This window comes from Enoplosus armatus, chromosome 11, assembly GCF_043641665.1.
Source record: "Enoplosus armatus isolate fEnoArm2 chromosome 11, fEnoArm2.hap1, whole genome shotgun sequence".
Taxonomy (NCBI): domain Eukaryota; kingdom Metazoa; phylum Chordata; class Actinopteri; order Centrarchiformes; family Enoplosidae; genus Enoplosus; species Enoplosus armatus.
The window spans coordinates 4309588-4323393 of NC_092190.1; the positions used below are offsets into that span (position 1 = coordinate 4309588).

Below are 13806 nucleotides of genomic sequence, written 5' to 3' on the forward strand. Positions count from 1 at the left end.
GTACACACAAGAGAACAAAAAACATAAGCGAGCGCGATGTAAAAAAAGACAAAAACACATGGATGAAAATGTACTTTATATATGTGTTGCCTCTTGTATTACCCTGATCCCGAACTGTCCGATAATCAAGCATGACCACAGCGACTGCAGGGTAACAAGGTAACTCATCACAACTCGATGCTGTAGCTCTCAAATCTACTTCTGTAAAAAACCATCTCTGCTGTTAGTCCTCCCATCCATGTTGTTCATTAACTTCAGTGAGTACATAAACGTGCACGCTAGTGCAGCACGTACCGTAGCTCATTAAACTGTTTATCATCATATTTGTTGTTTTGTTGACTATTAGTTGGAACAGAGTAGAAACCAGAAGAAGGGGCGGATGTTTACATGCACAAACACAGAAGTGGTTTAACCAAAACTTGATAACAGGGATTTTGTTGTGCCTTTTTAAATGTGCTCAGCTGCAGCCAGGGGGAGTCCCTGTAGCAAACACCACCTGTACCCAAGCTTGTCCTGTTGTGGGTCTGTGTGATATTTAGACAGGACCAGAGAGGACGTGACAGTCTAATATCATGAGGAGACACATGCTGCGGCTTTAGACTGCCAGCCAAGACTGCAATCACTGGACAGAATTTGGGTTTGTTGTGTTGGAGATGGTGTTCGTCACTTTGAGGGCATTGAAAATGGTCCAGGAGTGACCCATGCTGGCTACTCTTCCCTGAGCACCATCTGCCAATTTCATTGATATCTCTGTGCTCTCTCTGTGCTGAATTGCCATTGAAATAAAATAAAAGTGTCACTCCTCCAAGAGCAGTAGCACCAGTTCAGGTAATTTAATGTTTTCCCTGTCGGTTCAAAGTTGAATAACAAAAACAAGCTCTTTGTGAAGAAAACTGAGGCCATGCTTCAGCAAATGGGTTTAAAGAAAGTAAGTAGGAAGGTGACAGGCTCCTCAGGTTGGACACGTAGAAAGCTGCTATAAATGAAAAGGCAATGGAAGTAATAAAATATGTTGCTTTCCAAGGCAAGGCACACAGATGAAGTGATTTAAAGGATAGCCTCATCAGATGAGCTTTTTGCCTTTTGTGGTGTCTGTCAGTCACCATCAACACAGTCCTAAAAACACAAGCAAGGAAAAGAGGGAAAAGAGGCAAGAGAACATGAGTGAGGACGCTCAATGAGATGGAATAAAGGACAAACAACAGGAGGAGAATGATGGAAGACCAAAAACAAGGAGAAAGAGAGAGATGGAGGGAAATATAGACGTGAAATAGGAGAACAGACGAACCGAAGAACGAAGAGGAAGAGGGGAGTTGGAGATCAGCATTCAGCAGGAGGAGGTGTTGGTCTGGGAGAGTCGAGGCAGAGCAGCAGTGATGGATTGTGTTTACTCCTGTCTGTCCCCAGCTTTATTCCTTTAGTCTCTCCTTCTGTTTCTTCCTCTTTCTTGGATGTCCCCCCGCCTTCTCCTCTCTTTTCTCCTGGCCACTTTCTAATCTTAATCGGATCATATCCTTTTTTTCCCCGTCATCTCCATGCTGCTAAATTTCTTCTCTTTTCCACTCTCCTCTCTTTCTTATTGGTTCTTCCCCTGTGTTCCTCCTTCCTGATTTGTTCGTCTTGTCCCCCCCCCCTCCTTTCCTCTCATCTATGCTTATTATCTTGTGTGTCTCAGCTCTCCTCTCCTCAGTCCTCTGCTCCTTTGTCTTCTGACCTCGTATTTATTCTTCCTTTTTTTCTCCTTTATCTCTAAAGCATTTTAGACTTTCGCCTATGTAACTTGTTTATTTTCTCCATCTCTTTTGTCCTCTACACACCGCACATTTTCTGTCTCCTCTTCTCTCCTAATTGCTGCATGAAGTTTTTATCCTCCTTTCTTCTCCTCAACTTTTTCTTTTACCTCCTGCTTTCATCTGTGTTTTCCTTGTCCTTCACTTCTTCTTCACAACCCCTCATTGCTCTTTTTAGTGTTTTTAATCTGCTTTTTTTCCCACTCTCAAGTGAACAGGCAAATATTGGGTGTTGTTTCTCTGCTAATTAGTAACTTCTGTGATGGGCAGATAGACTAGAGAAGAGTTGAGTGAGAGCTGGGTTTGTTCAGTTTCAGACAAATGCTGCTGTATGTCTGTGTAGAGAGTAAAACAAATTATTCATGGCTCGTAGAAAATGTTTTTAGTCCAGGTTTCTGAGGAAACTGTGTGACTCAGTCCACTTTTCACCGTGTCAACGTCACACTGTAAAGTAGTAAAAATGCTAGGAATGACCACATCCTAGAATACACCTAATAAGTCTATTTCCATTGAATTTTAATGAGAGTTTAGGGTCATGAAAGAGCAGAAAAGGTCCAAAGGTGTCACTTTGACATTTTTTTGGGTTTTCCAGTACCATGTTTGGAGGAATTTGAGATGTTTGTTGTGTCTTTAATCACACCTTTGGGTTTTGGGGAGCTAGTTAGCCCTCCATTTGCTTTCAAAGCAGTGGGAAGCAGAGGCAAGCTTGAGGATAACTTATTCCTCCACTGTGTAGTGATTGATGAAACTACAAAGTCATCGGCTTCTTTCACTGCCAGGTAGAGAAACTTGACAAGAAAGAAAAACAGCTCCAACACCAAAAAACTCTTTTAATCAAAGACAATGTTTTGTCCATATTGCTTTTTCTTCTTGCAGCTATTTTGGTGTGTGGTGTTTTTCTGCCTTCTCGAGTTGGTTCTGCCAATACCTGTGCCTCATTAGCACACTGGTGTGTTTACCGTCCTTAGTATAGAAACTATACAGCAGCTGTAGTCACAGTATGCCCACATGTGTTTGGTTGTGTGTTCCATCCTGACACACTTTTTTCTGGTTGTTAGAACTCATTTGGCAATTTAAGCTCCGAGGACTGCAGGCTGTAGCAGAGTGTCCTGTATACATGCTGGCCACCAGGGTCAATTAAGTGGACTCAGTCTGGTGTTAGAGAAACAGGTACAGAAGTCTTCCTCTCTGCATCTCTGCTGCATTTGTCTCCCACTGCCACTACAGTTTCATGTTGCATCCAATTTAGTAAATGGAACTGACAGTGAGTCCTGCACATGTTTAGCCTAGCTTAGCACAAAGCTTTGCTCTGTTAAAGGTGAACACTTTTCAACAACTACAAAGCTGTTTTGTTGAAAGGATGCATTTTATTTTGTGTGTTTAAAATGTTTAGAAACAGAAAATTAGACATTATGCTTTGACAGCTGTTAGCTTGCGCATCACAGCTATTTCTTAATCAAACCCAGCTCAGACCAGCTGCTCTCAAAATCCTTGATTTCCTAGTAAAGTTTCAAGCTTTGGACAGTTGTCATACAACTCTGAACAAAACCCAGGTGACTCTTTGATTCATAGTTGCTTGCTAACATGTTTTTTTTTTTTAAGCACTTCACTGTTTATTTGAAGAAGGAGCTGCCTACCTGGAAGTTTTGTAGCAGGCTCTTTTTGAGCCCTTGGTACAGACCGGCTAAGCATGACAGTTAGCAATACACTTTAAGGTGAACAAAATCCATTTTACACAATGAGACAGTGGCATTCATACAGATCACATCTCTGGTAAGAAAGTGGCACCCGCTAACATCCACTGCACAGTCCCAACAAGCATGTTGAAATATCAGCCTACTGGACTCAGCTGTGGGGTAGGTAGCTTTGTTTTATGGTGTGTGGAGGTCTTTCAGGTATCCCGGCTCGGCCTTGGAGCCTACATTTAACAGAAAGCCTGTTAAAGACTGAGGCGTGGAGTTTGAGACCTGGGCATTTAGCAGTCAGGGAGTTGCGCATGTTTTTGGAGTTGCCGTTCAATTTAATCTGTCTCTCCTGGCTCCGCCAACTAATGGAGGTGCCATATTAAAATGCTGGAGTGCACTTTTAAATTTAAATTGTCCTACTAGTTTGCCTGCGGGTTGAAGCACCAATGCAACAGTGGTTCAGGACTTTTAGAAGGCTTCATCTGTATTTCACTGCTGTTACTCATCCTTTGAATATTGAAATGTCTTTGTTTCTTTCTTTTACCCATTCTCCTCTTCCTCGTCATTATTCTTTTCTTTCCCCTTTTTGCATTTATTCACTTCATGGCTCATTTCTTCAAATCACTCCTCTTACAAAACTCTCTCTCTCTTTCTCACATATGTGAGCAAACATTTTCTGTTGTGACACTGAACAAGAGCAGACTGAGATCCAAGGCTGTCACCTCTGTGATGTACTTCTAATTTCCTCTGCAAGACTTAACCTGACAGGACAGCAATTCTTCCGTCCAAGGCCCAGCATCACTGTTGCCCTTCAGAATGCGGCACAAAGGACTTAAAAGAGATGGTCTCTTAAATTAAAAGGCTCATGGCCCAGGACGATATACTTTTTTCTCCATGTAGCCCCAAGTTTGGACACCCCTCGTTCACAGTTTTATTTTTCTGGCTAACGTGCATTATGCATGTGAGGAGGGGAAAAAAACTGTGCCAGACTTCCTCCTTGTTCCCTCAAAGAAAAAAAAAGAAGAGGGACTGGAACGACAGGGATGATTTGAGCAAGCAACAGCAGTTTGCGCAGAGAAGGGAGAAGGTCAGGGGAGCAAGCTGAGCCCTGTAATGTAAGATAATGAGATGACAGCGTCGAAAAGAAAAGCTGCAGACTCTGCAGGCGTAAACGCTACAGCACAACCACCCTGGACTGATGGAGAGTGGGATGGAAGGAGATAAAGAGATGGAGACTGACAGAAATGGAACAGCAAATGAGGGGAACGGTGGCAGAGAGACAGAGGGACAGAGATAATGATGGTGATGGAAGAATAACCAGAGAGAAAGGGATGAAATTGCAGGGAGAGAGAGAGAGAGAGGGAAGGACTTAAGGAGCCAAGGAGGGAGGAGAGCAGGAACGAGGTGGGAAGCAGAGATGAGAGGAAAAAGTTAGTTTGGGGACTGCAAGATATAGAGAAGCATGATGACGGAAGACAAAAAGTATTGTGATAAACGGCAAGAAAATAACACAAGTCTGTTCACATGCCTTTTGTCTCTGCCACCCAGAATCCTGATTTGAAGCCTCTCTCCGAAGACATCCTGTATTTTTCTCTCGCTCCTTTGCTATCAGCCTTGCTCCCTCATCCTCTCAGTTCTCTCTCTCCCAGTATCTCTTTCATTACCCCATACCTTTTTTTTCCCCTCTCACTCTGTTTGTCTGCGCTGTGATATAGAGCTTAGCTGTCTGTTGTCCAGGCATTGCAGACTGCAGTATATGCACTGGCGCACTGTCTGTTTGATCTCGCCAGGGAGCATTTGATTCCCTCTCATTTTTTGTCAAACACTGAACCCGTCAAACAAATTCAGGGCATCCGACTCCCTCTGACTGACTGCCACTATGCCGCTGCCCAGCAGGAAGGCAGAGAGACCCGTGTGGGATAAAAGGAAAGGGTGGGACTGGCAAACATTTTGATCACTATGAATGAGCTGGCTTAGGTATCCTAAATGTTACTCTACGCTGACATGCAACACAGAAAATCAGAGACCGCACAAACTTTCAAGGAGGTGAACATGTCGAGATTTTCTCTGGGGAAACCAATTTAGAGAGATGTAGAATAAATTTAAAATTGTCACCAAGTCCTAACAGCCTCTGCGCAACCAAACAACAAGGCTTTCCACTCCGGGTCTGGCAGGTTTGTGAGTGAAGTCAAAATGTGAACAAATGAGACCTCGTCATTCATTAGTTTTGAACATGGGAGTAGCTGGTGCACATGGCAGAAAGATTAAACAGTCACCCTCCTTGGGTGAGGAAAAAGGCTCAGGCTTGCAAAGACAGCCGTATGGAGTATAATGAGAGTTTTCTGGTTTTGTTGTCAACATGCACTGGCTATGATCGTTGTTAGGCTGCAGAGATCTCTCCCCTTATAGAAAAGCACAGTAGGTCAATGTCGCTCTGATCACTGGGTCAATAATACAATCAAAAGGTATGATTTTGTTATTGAAGAGTGCACAGTTAAAAGTTTCTTCCTGAAGCGCATACATTTGTGTTCACATTGGCTGTTAAGTAACTTGATGTAGTAGTTTCCTGTTATCTTCTGGTTTCTGCAATCAGTAGGCCACCTACTGCCCACATATTACTGTCCCTCTTAGCTCGTGGTTTCTGGTATACACCTTGTTGTTTCTGAAGTGAGAAGAAAGCTAGTCCAAATAGTAATTTTTAGTCCACAGTTCAGCAGCTTAATCAGCCTTTATTAACGGTAAACATTTCATTTGTTAACTCTTTGGGATTAATCATCCATGCTTTAGTCTGCAATTGCTTCAAAAATGAGGTTGCTGAATGCAGCTTCTTTCAGCCACAGGAGCATTAGTGATGTTTGGAGATAAAGTCTTCTTGTGTTGGATGGGGTTGAGGTCGGGGCTCTGTGCAGACCAGTCAAGTCCTGCAACACCAAACAGGGCAAACCTTTTTTTTCCTCTATGGACCTGGCGTTGGGGACACCTACATGTTGAAGCAGGAAAGCCTGCAAAGGCAAAAGCACATTATTGTCTAAAATATCACTGCATGCTGCAGCATTGAGATTCGCCTTAATTGGTGCAAAGTCATGAGAAACAGCCCTAGACCGAAAGTACACAATCATGTACATCAGTTCGGCTATGTAGTGTATATACAGTACAGTGTACAGGGACAGATTGTTCAAAAGGTGAATTGACAATACAAATACAATTTGCTCAAAGTCTTTGTTGTTGCGACAGCAGAGTTAAATAGGCGAACCTTAATGTTTTGGCATTGTTGCCAGTAAGAGAGCTGCACATATTGAGGCCACCCCAGTTGTTTCTAGCAACAGTCGTCGAGCTTCCCCTGGGAATCCTCTTCCCCTTTGCAGATATTGCTGTGATGACATGCTCAGTAACTGGCTGCTGCTGTGCCAGCAGGCACACACACACACACACACACACTGAGAGAAGGAGGAAAAACCAAGATGGTGTAACAAACAGGAGAGAAATTTTAATTTCATCACAGCTTTATGAATTTCACTCTGCAAACAAATGACTGACCGTGCCCATTCAAACCGGGGAAAATGACAAGGTGTCACTGAAAATGCAATAATTTGATTCAACCACAAACTCACATAGGGAGGAGAGTGGGAAGGACAAAGAGGTTAAAAGACAGCTCAAATGAGATTAAGTCAGAGAGGTGTGGAGAAGAGAGAGAAATGGATGCAGAGAGGGAAGAGGACAGAAAAAGAGTGAGAGGTTTTTGTAGCGGAGATGACGAGCAGAAAGATGTGGGGAAATGGACCATGCACTGAATACAGGAAAAGAGAGGAGATAAAGGCTAAGAGAATTAAGTTAATGAGGGAAAGAGGAGAATAATGTAGGGTGGGGAATGAAGGAAAAAGTATCTCCGTAAGGATTAATAGTGAACACATGCAGTAATAGCTCATGTTAAAGTTGCTGCACTGGGTCTCCATCCTCAAGAGGAATTGATCAGAAAACTCTGCACTAATGAAGCGTAACAGAATTACATAGATAAACTTCAACTGAACACCATGTAACCATAACATCCAATTCCAGCTATTCTAGCCGCCCTGCGTTTTACTTTTGTGGGTGTCCCACATTTTAATTTAACTTAACGTTTTCTTGCAAGGAAAAAAAAAAAAACCTCAGCTTTGTTCTATTTTCAGCTGTGTCCTCAGGGGAAAAGATGGTAATATTCAAGAAAGGACAGTCTAGAGGACTAATGCCAAATACAGTAACAGACAATATGAGCACATCAGGGGGGACTTCCATAGCTGAACAACAAGCCACATTTGTGTCAGAGTTAGGAGGTTGGATGCTGAAGGCAGAATAAGTCATATCCTTTTCAAGGCTTCACAAGTGCACCGTTTCTATTAATGCTTAATGCAAAATATCTGTCACAGCTGACAGCGGTGTCGGTGTGATACAATGTGATGGCAACAAACGGGATCACAGAGCTAATTTGATGATGGTCTTTGAGATTCCTCCATGGCAGCTCATCCTTTGATGCAGGGCCACTGGATGCTGAACAATATGAGCAAATGGATCAGCTGATGGTGAAGTGGCATGACAAAGTGTGGAAATGACACACAGTAACCACGCACGCACAGTGGGTGACTTAATCCTGTCTCTCCTGCTGGCCCCCTGGGCCCTTCTTACCAAGCAGGCGCATTCAGCACATTTCACAGTCTACCCCTTAATCCCTTTAGGAGGCTCCATTACATGTCAACAGTGGCCCACTGCTTACACCAGAGACCGTGTGTGTGCGTGCTTGAGTACAGTATGTGTGTGTGTGTGTGTGTGTGTAATGTTTTGTATGTATTAAAAGACTCTTCATTGCAGTGTGAAAAATGCTGATCTTATTAAGTCATTTAGTCAAGTACTTAGTATTAGTCTTAGTTCTTTTCACAGTGTTTTTGTTATGGAGACTTTTCAGTCAGCAGAGACCAATTTAGTGATTAAAATAATTAATATGACCTGTACTTATTGAATGATATAAATTAGCATTATGTTATAGTATATTAGTAGCAGCAAAATCACCCAATGAAGGGTTTATCGTCACAGGGTCGTTCACATGGATTTAAAGCACTCACACACACACACACACACACACAAAGACATGGCTTCTGGTGAACAAAGAGACCTCTTCTTCAGGGCAACTAACTTGGAGTAGGATTTCTGTTGATGGGGTCGAGTTTGGATGTAGAACAGCAGCACAGAGCTGACAGCTGGAAGCGGCAGCAGAAGGAACACTTTTAATATCTGACTGAAGTGGGATGATTGGTTGTACAGCAGCTTTGATGAAATCTGATTATCCAAGGTTGAATACAAGGAGCACCTAAACGCTGCTGACAGGATTGAGTTGACAGATGAGGATGTCTGTGCACAAACACAGTGTGAGCATGTGTTCGAGAGGTAGGTCCTGATGGGACTTAAACTAAGCCGCATCACTACTAGTTCATTTGAAGGTGCTCAGCTACATTTACCTTTTCGATGCAGAATACAGTTTGCAATTGGCTACTTGTGTGTGTGTGTGTGTGTGTGTGTGTGTGTCTCTGTCTAGACTATCGTATCAATGAGAGCCTGCTCTTCGTCACAGTGATTTCAGTCTCTCCCAGCTGCTCACAGCTTGCAAATTATGTCCTCATGTGTAATAACTGGATCATTGGCTGAGTTTAGGACGTGTTTGAGTGGCGGATTACAGCTCTTCCTGTCCCTGGGACGTAACATTGATGTACCATTTGGCAGACGATTTCATCCAAAGCTCCTTACAGGACCATTGCACACATTTTTTTTTTTTTTTAGCATGACTGGTCCCAGAAGGAGTCAAACCTCTCACCCTGACAGAGTGAACATCATTCTCCACCATGAGGGCCACAAAACCAGCCTGTGTCCCCTTCTAACCTCCTCACCCTTCCCTGCTGTACTCTAAATCTGCTGTCTGGGAATTTGGCCCATCGAAACAAACAACGCAGCAGCCTCGGGCCACTACTAATCCTGAAAGAGGGAGAGAATGCAGGAAAGAGAATGGGATGGTGGAGAGAGGACACTGCTAATGGGTGAATAAAGAAAAGAGAGATAAGTTGAAACCGGCAGAAGAGGAAGGAAGAGAGATGTATGTTCAGTTGCTCTCTCTGATAGGATGTTAATGTGTATTAGGGCGCCATGGATACTGGATTGTTAGATAAATACTGGAAATGGCCGACATTCAGTTAACAAACGCAGAACAACAATCATTTTTACAAAGATCCCTTAAATGTACTCGTTAAAGTGATGAAAAATAAGCTTGTCAGTGCTCTCTGGTGGACAAACTATGTAATAGCGACACTGTTTCAATTACCTCAAACTTATCTTTGACATTTCTGTGCTGCAATGTCTTGTTACGTATACTGATGTATCTGTGATAGGTTGATAATATCATCCCAGCCTTTCATCCACAACATATACAGTTATTTGCATACATAAAAAAAAGTAATAATTCTGTAGGGCATTTTTGTAAACAGCAGCAATGAGCTAGTTGATAATGTGGTCGGCATCTTAAAATCATAATTTAACAAACTCGACATCTCGGAAACAATGTCTTTGACTATGTTGGAGCGCCTCCCCTCGTCTCGTTCGGTCCGCCCGTCGAGTGCAGTAGCTAGATCCATTTGTTGTTTGTGTGTGCTCTCAAAATATGCGTGTCTAAAAATGTATTGCCTACCCTTGTCTTGTTTCCCTATTGTGTGTTTTAAATCTTTATGCATCTGTGTATGTATGTATTCGCTGAGAGAGTACATCCTTCTGTGATTGATTTTGAAGTGTGCTGTAATGCATTTTGAAAGGTTGAACAGTAAAGCTGTCAGACCTGGAGGGAGACGGTTAGAAACACCAGACAAAGAACTGTCTGGGCTTGTAGCCCCCAAGGATTTTTTACCTCAAAGCTCTCAATATCCTAATCTTGTCTTCCTGCTACAGTCAATATGATGTCGGCAGGATAGATGCTCATAGGCCTTGTGGTTATTTTGCTGCAATGACTTGGGTATGTTTCAAGGAGGAACAGGACACAAACTTCACTTTGTTTTCTTAATTTAACAGGAACATTGTCGACATTTGTTATTGGTAGAATAGGACAGAATGTCAAAGTGAAGGTTGAATAACTTTCATTCAGTATGAAGATTGGAAAATGAGGATTTGGTCGTGGAACTACTCGGTGCCAGATCTCTCCCCAGTCTGTCTCACGGTCGATATTAAGGCATCTTTGAATTATTTCTGTTTAAAAACCTGTAGCTGCAACTAGAATATGAGATTTGAAGCCGCATGACATTAATTTCTCCTGCTGTAAGTCCTAATGAGACAAGGGGTGTTCACACTTCTGTTCTCCACATTTGTTATTACTGTGCATTTTTTCAGCTTTATGAAGCTATGTAGTTTTACTGTGGGGGGGGGGGGGGTATTCTAACTCTTTTATACTAGTGCCGATAAATATACACATAGCTGAGTTTCAGTTCCCATTAGTGATGTTTTCTACAAAATCCTTTTTTTTTCTATTTGACAAAAGAAATGAAAAATTTTGTCCAGTCATAAAAGAACTTTTCCAAAATAATATTGTCGAAAATGGACAACATTGTTATTTAAATCAGGAAATGAGTAAACAAGATTATAAATCTGACTAGACAATTGATGCCATTTCGGTACATGACAGTTACTCTGTGCTACAGAGAGAATTATTCATGTTTGGTACACACATCTGCTCATCTCTAACGTTTCACCATCGAAAGATGTTTTTGTTGCACAACAAAGTGCACAAAACTCTCAGAGAGAGGCTACATTTTTGCATAGCATTGTACTTTCTGGAAAAGGGTTAGCCACTTAACCAACAATGCCTGGTCACTTGAAAGAGTAAACCAACAGCCAAAAAGTACCTACATGTATGTTGTGCAGCATATTGTTGTATATCCACTGAGTCAGCTCGCAGCAGATGCTGAACACACGCAAGTGAAAACAGACAGAGCACCACTTGTCTCAAGTGTGATAATTCTCCATAGTATTATAAACAAGATAAGGAAGATGTACAGGCACTAATTAAGCAGACTCTTTATCCTCCCCTCTGCAGGTTTGCTGCCTTTAACAACCAATAATACCACCTGTGTTTCTTTAGAAGGCCTGGTAGCTTCTCCCTCAGAGCAGCCTTTCCTTTCATCCCTGCCTGTAGATGAAAGCAGGGGAGGAAGATGATTATCATAAACTGTAGAGTTTTATCTGTGAAGGCGGCTGGCCGTCCCCTCCGATGGGTCGTTTGGATCCTGTCCCTGCTTGATGACATCAGCAGCAGGATTGCCAATAAAATGCACTGGAGTTTAGTAAGGGCCTCAGTGCGGCCAGCAGACAGGCCACGATCAGTGGAGGGGTTTATGATGACTGGGCGCGCGCACACACACACACACACACACACACACACACACAAACTTGATGTAGATGGTGATAACAAATAGATGCCTTCTTCAGATCATTACATAGACATCGTCATTCTGCGGTGAAGCCATGTTCCGAACCACAGCCAGGTCGCTAACGCTAGCTAGCCAGCTGTCTGCAGATACCAGGCTGATGCAGATGAATTAGTGAGCAGACTTTGAGTTTCTGCCGTTGTTGTTTTTATATTTGAAGTGCATTTATTTGCTTTTGTGCCTAATGGTGTTTTTTAAAATCAGGAACCGTCCTGATGTAGCCCAGCCCTCGTCACTCTCTCTAATGCCTTCTCATCCTCCTGACTAATACTTCTCCTTCCCCATTCATGCGCTCCATATCCGCTTCATATGCAGGCCTATGTCTACATCTGTTTGACTGCATTGTTCTCTCCCTCCCTCCCCTGTATTTGTCCCATGTTTAACTCCACAGTTTGACCTCCAAGCCTTGTATAAGATGTCCCACTGGCTGCTTAAGTATTCTGCAAACACCAGCATGTGTTATTGCCCCCCCTACTTTGCGAGACAGCAGGAATTTTCCATAGATCTGGTCTCTCTATAAAACAACCTGGATCCAAATGTAGGTAGCCATGCAGGCCGGTTGTAAAGTGGTGGGACCTCTTTGATAGTAACATTTTTAATACCATATTTCATCGTCCCTCAACCAGCTCGCGTGTTTCTTGGTCATTTTGTGAGAGAGCAACACCAGATTTTGTAATTCTAAAACACTGGTCTGGTAGAAGTTTGGCAGTTAAGCACTTTGTCCCACTTGTGTTAATTGTTTCAGTTGGATTAAGGTTTTTCTTCAGCACGCGGTTCTTGAATGCCATGTTCTCATCCGTGTGACTGCTTTGAGCTTGTCTGCTGTCAAAAACCAGAATGCAGCTCTTTCAGTTCATGTCTAGTTTGCCTAAATTAAGGTTTGTAATTCATGCCGTGAATAATTGGATTTTTTTTAAATGAAGCTTTCATGTTTTGTTTGGACATAAATGTGACGCCTTTGTAAAGCAACATATTTCTGTGGGTTTATTACACTCTATAGAGGTGTCCCCCAAATGATAATAACACACATTGTTAATTAATTGAGTATTTTTCAGCAAAGAAATGGTAATAAGGGAAGAAAACCTATATCTCTCTGTGCGCTCTGTGTATGGAAATGGTGGATAAAAATTGTGTTCTTTGATCATCATACAAGAACATTAACCGACCATGAATGAAAGAAAAAGTTTACTGTGGTACTAAGGAAGTCTGGAAGTCTGGGCAACGTGGTTTTTAGGAAGCAACATGAAAATGAATAAAACTTCACTCAGTAGTAAGATGTGTTTATTTTGTCAGCTTGTTCGCTGTTTGCTTTGTGTCTTATCGTGAGTTGTCTGTCTCCTGAGCAGTTTTACACCATCCACAGTTACATTTTCAGCTCCCGCCATATGCTCATATGCAGCGGGTTCAGCAGCAGAATAACCTTAGTTTTCTTTTATCTCTTTGATTGGCATGCTGAGAAAAGAACAAGGGCTGCAGCAGATTTTTCTGGGCCTTCATCTGTCAGACGAGTGCGAGAACTTGTGTAATCTCAAAATGAACACATGTCCATTTCTCTGCATCAGTCTGTATAAATTAGACGCCAGTCATGATAATAGAAATCCGACTCCGACTGTGTACTTTGGTATCTCACTTGGCTCAGTCGATGTAGTTCGACCTCCGAGCTTTTCCTGTAGACGTCTCAGTGGTATTCTGCAACATTTCATATTACTGCGCCACAATTTGAAGGGGGGTTTTGCATATATTAGTTTGCTAATCTCCTCCATAAATCTGTTCAGCTCCGACACTTTGTGGCCATCATTTAGCAATCGCTCGTCTCCTGACGTCTCACTCTGCCTTATTTGCCTT

General features: G+C 42.4%; 1 protein-coding gene across 1 annotated transcript in view; it reads left to right on the plus strand.

Moving 5' to 3' along the window:
* The window catches only part of man1a2 (mannosidase, alpha, class 1A, member 2), a 103085-nt gene that overhangs the window by 65316 nt on the left and 23963 nt on the right, over nt 1-13806 (plus strand). The window lies entirely within an intron of this gene.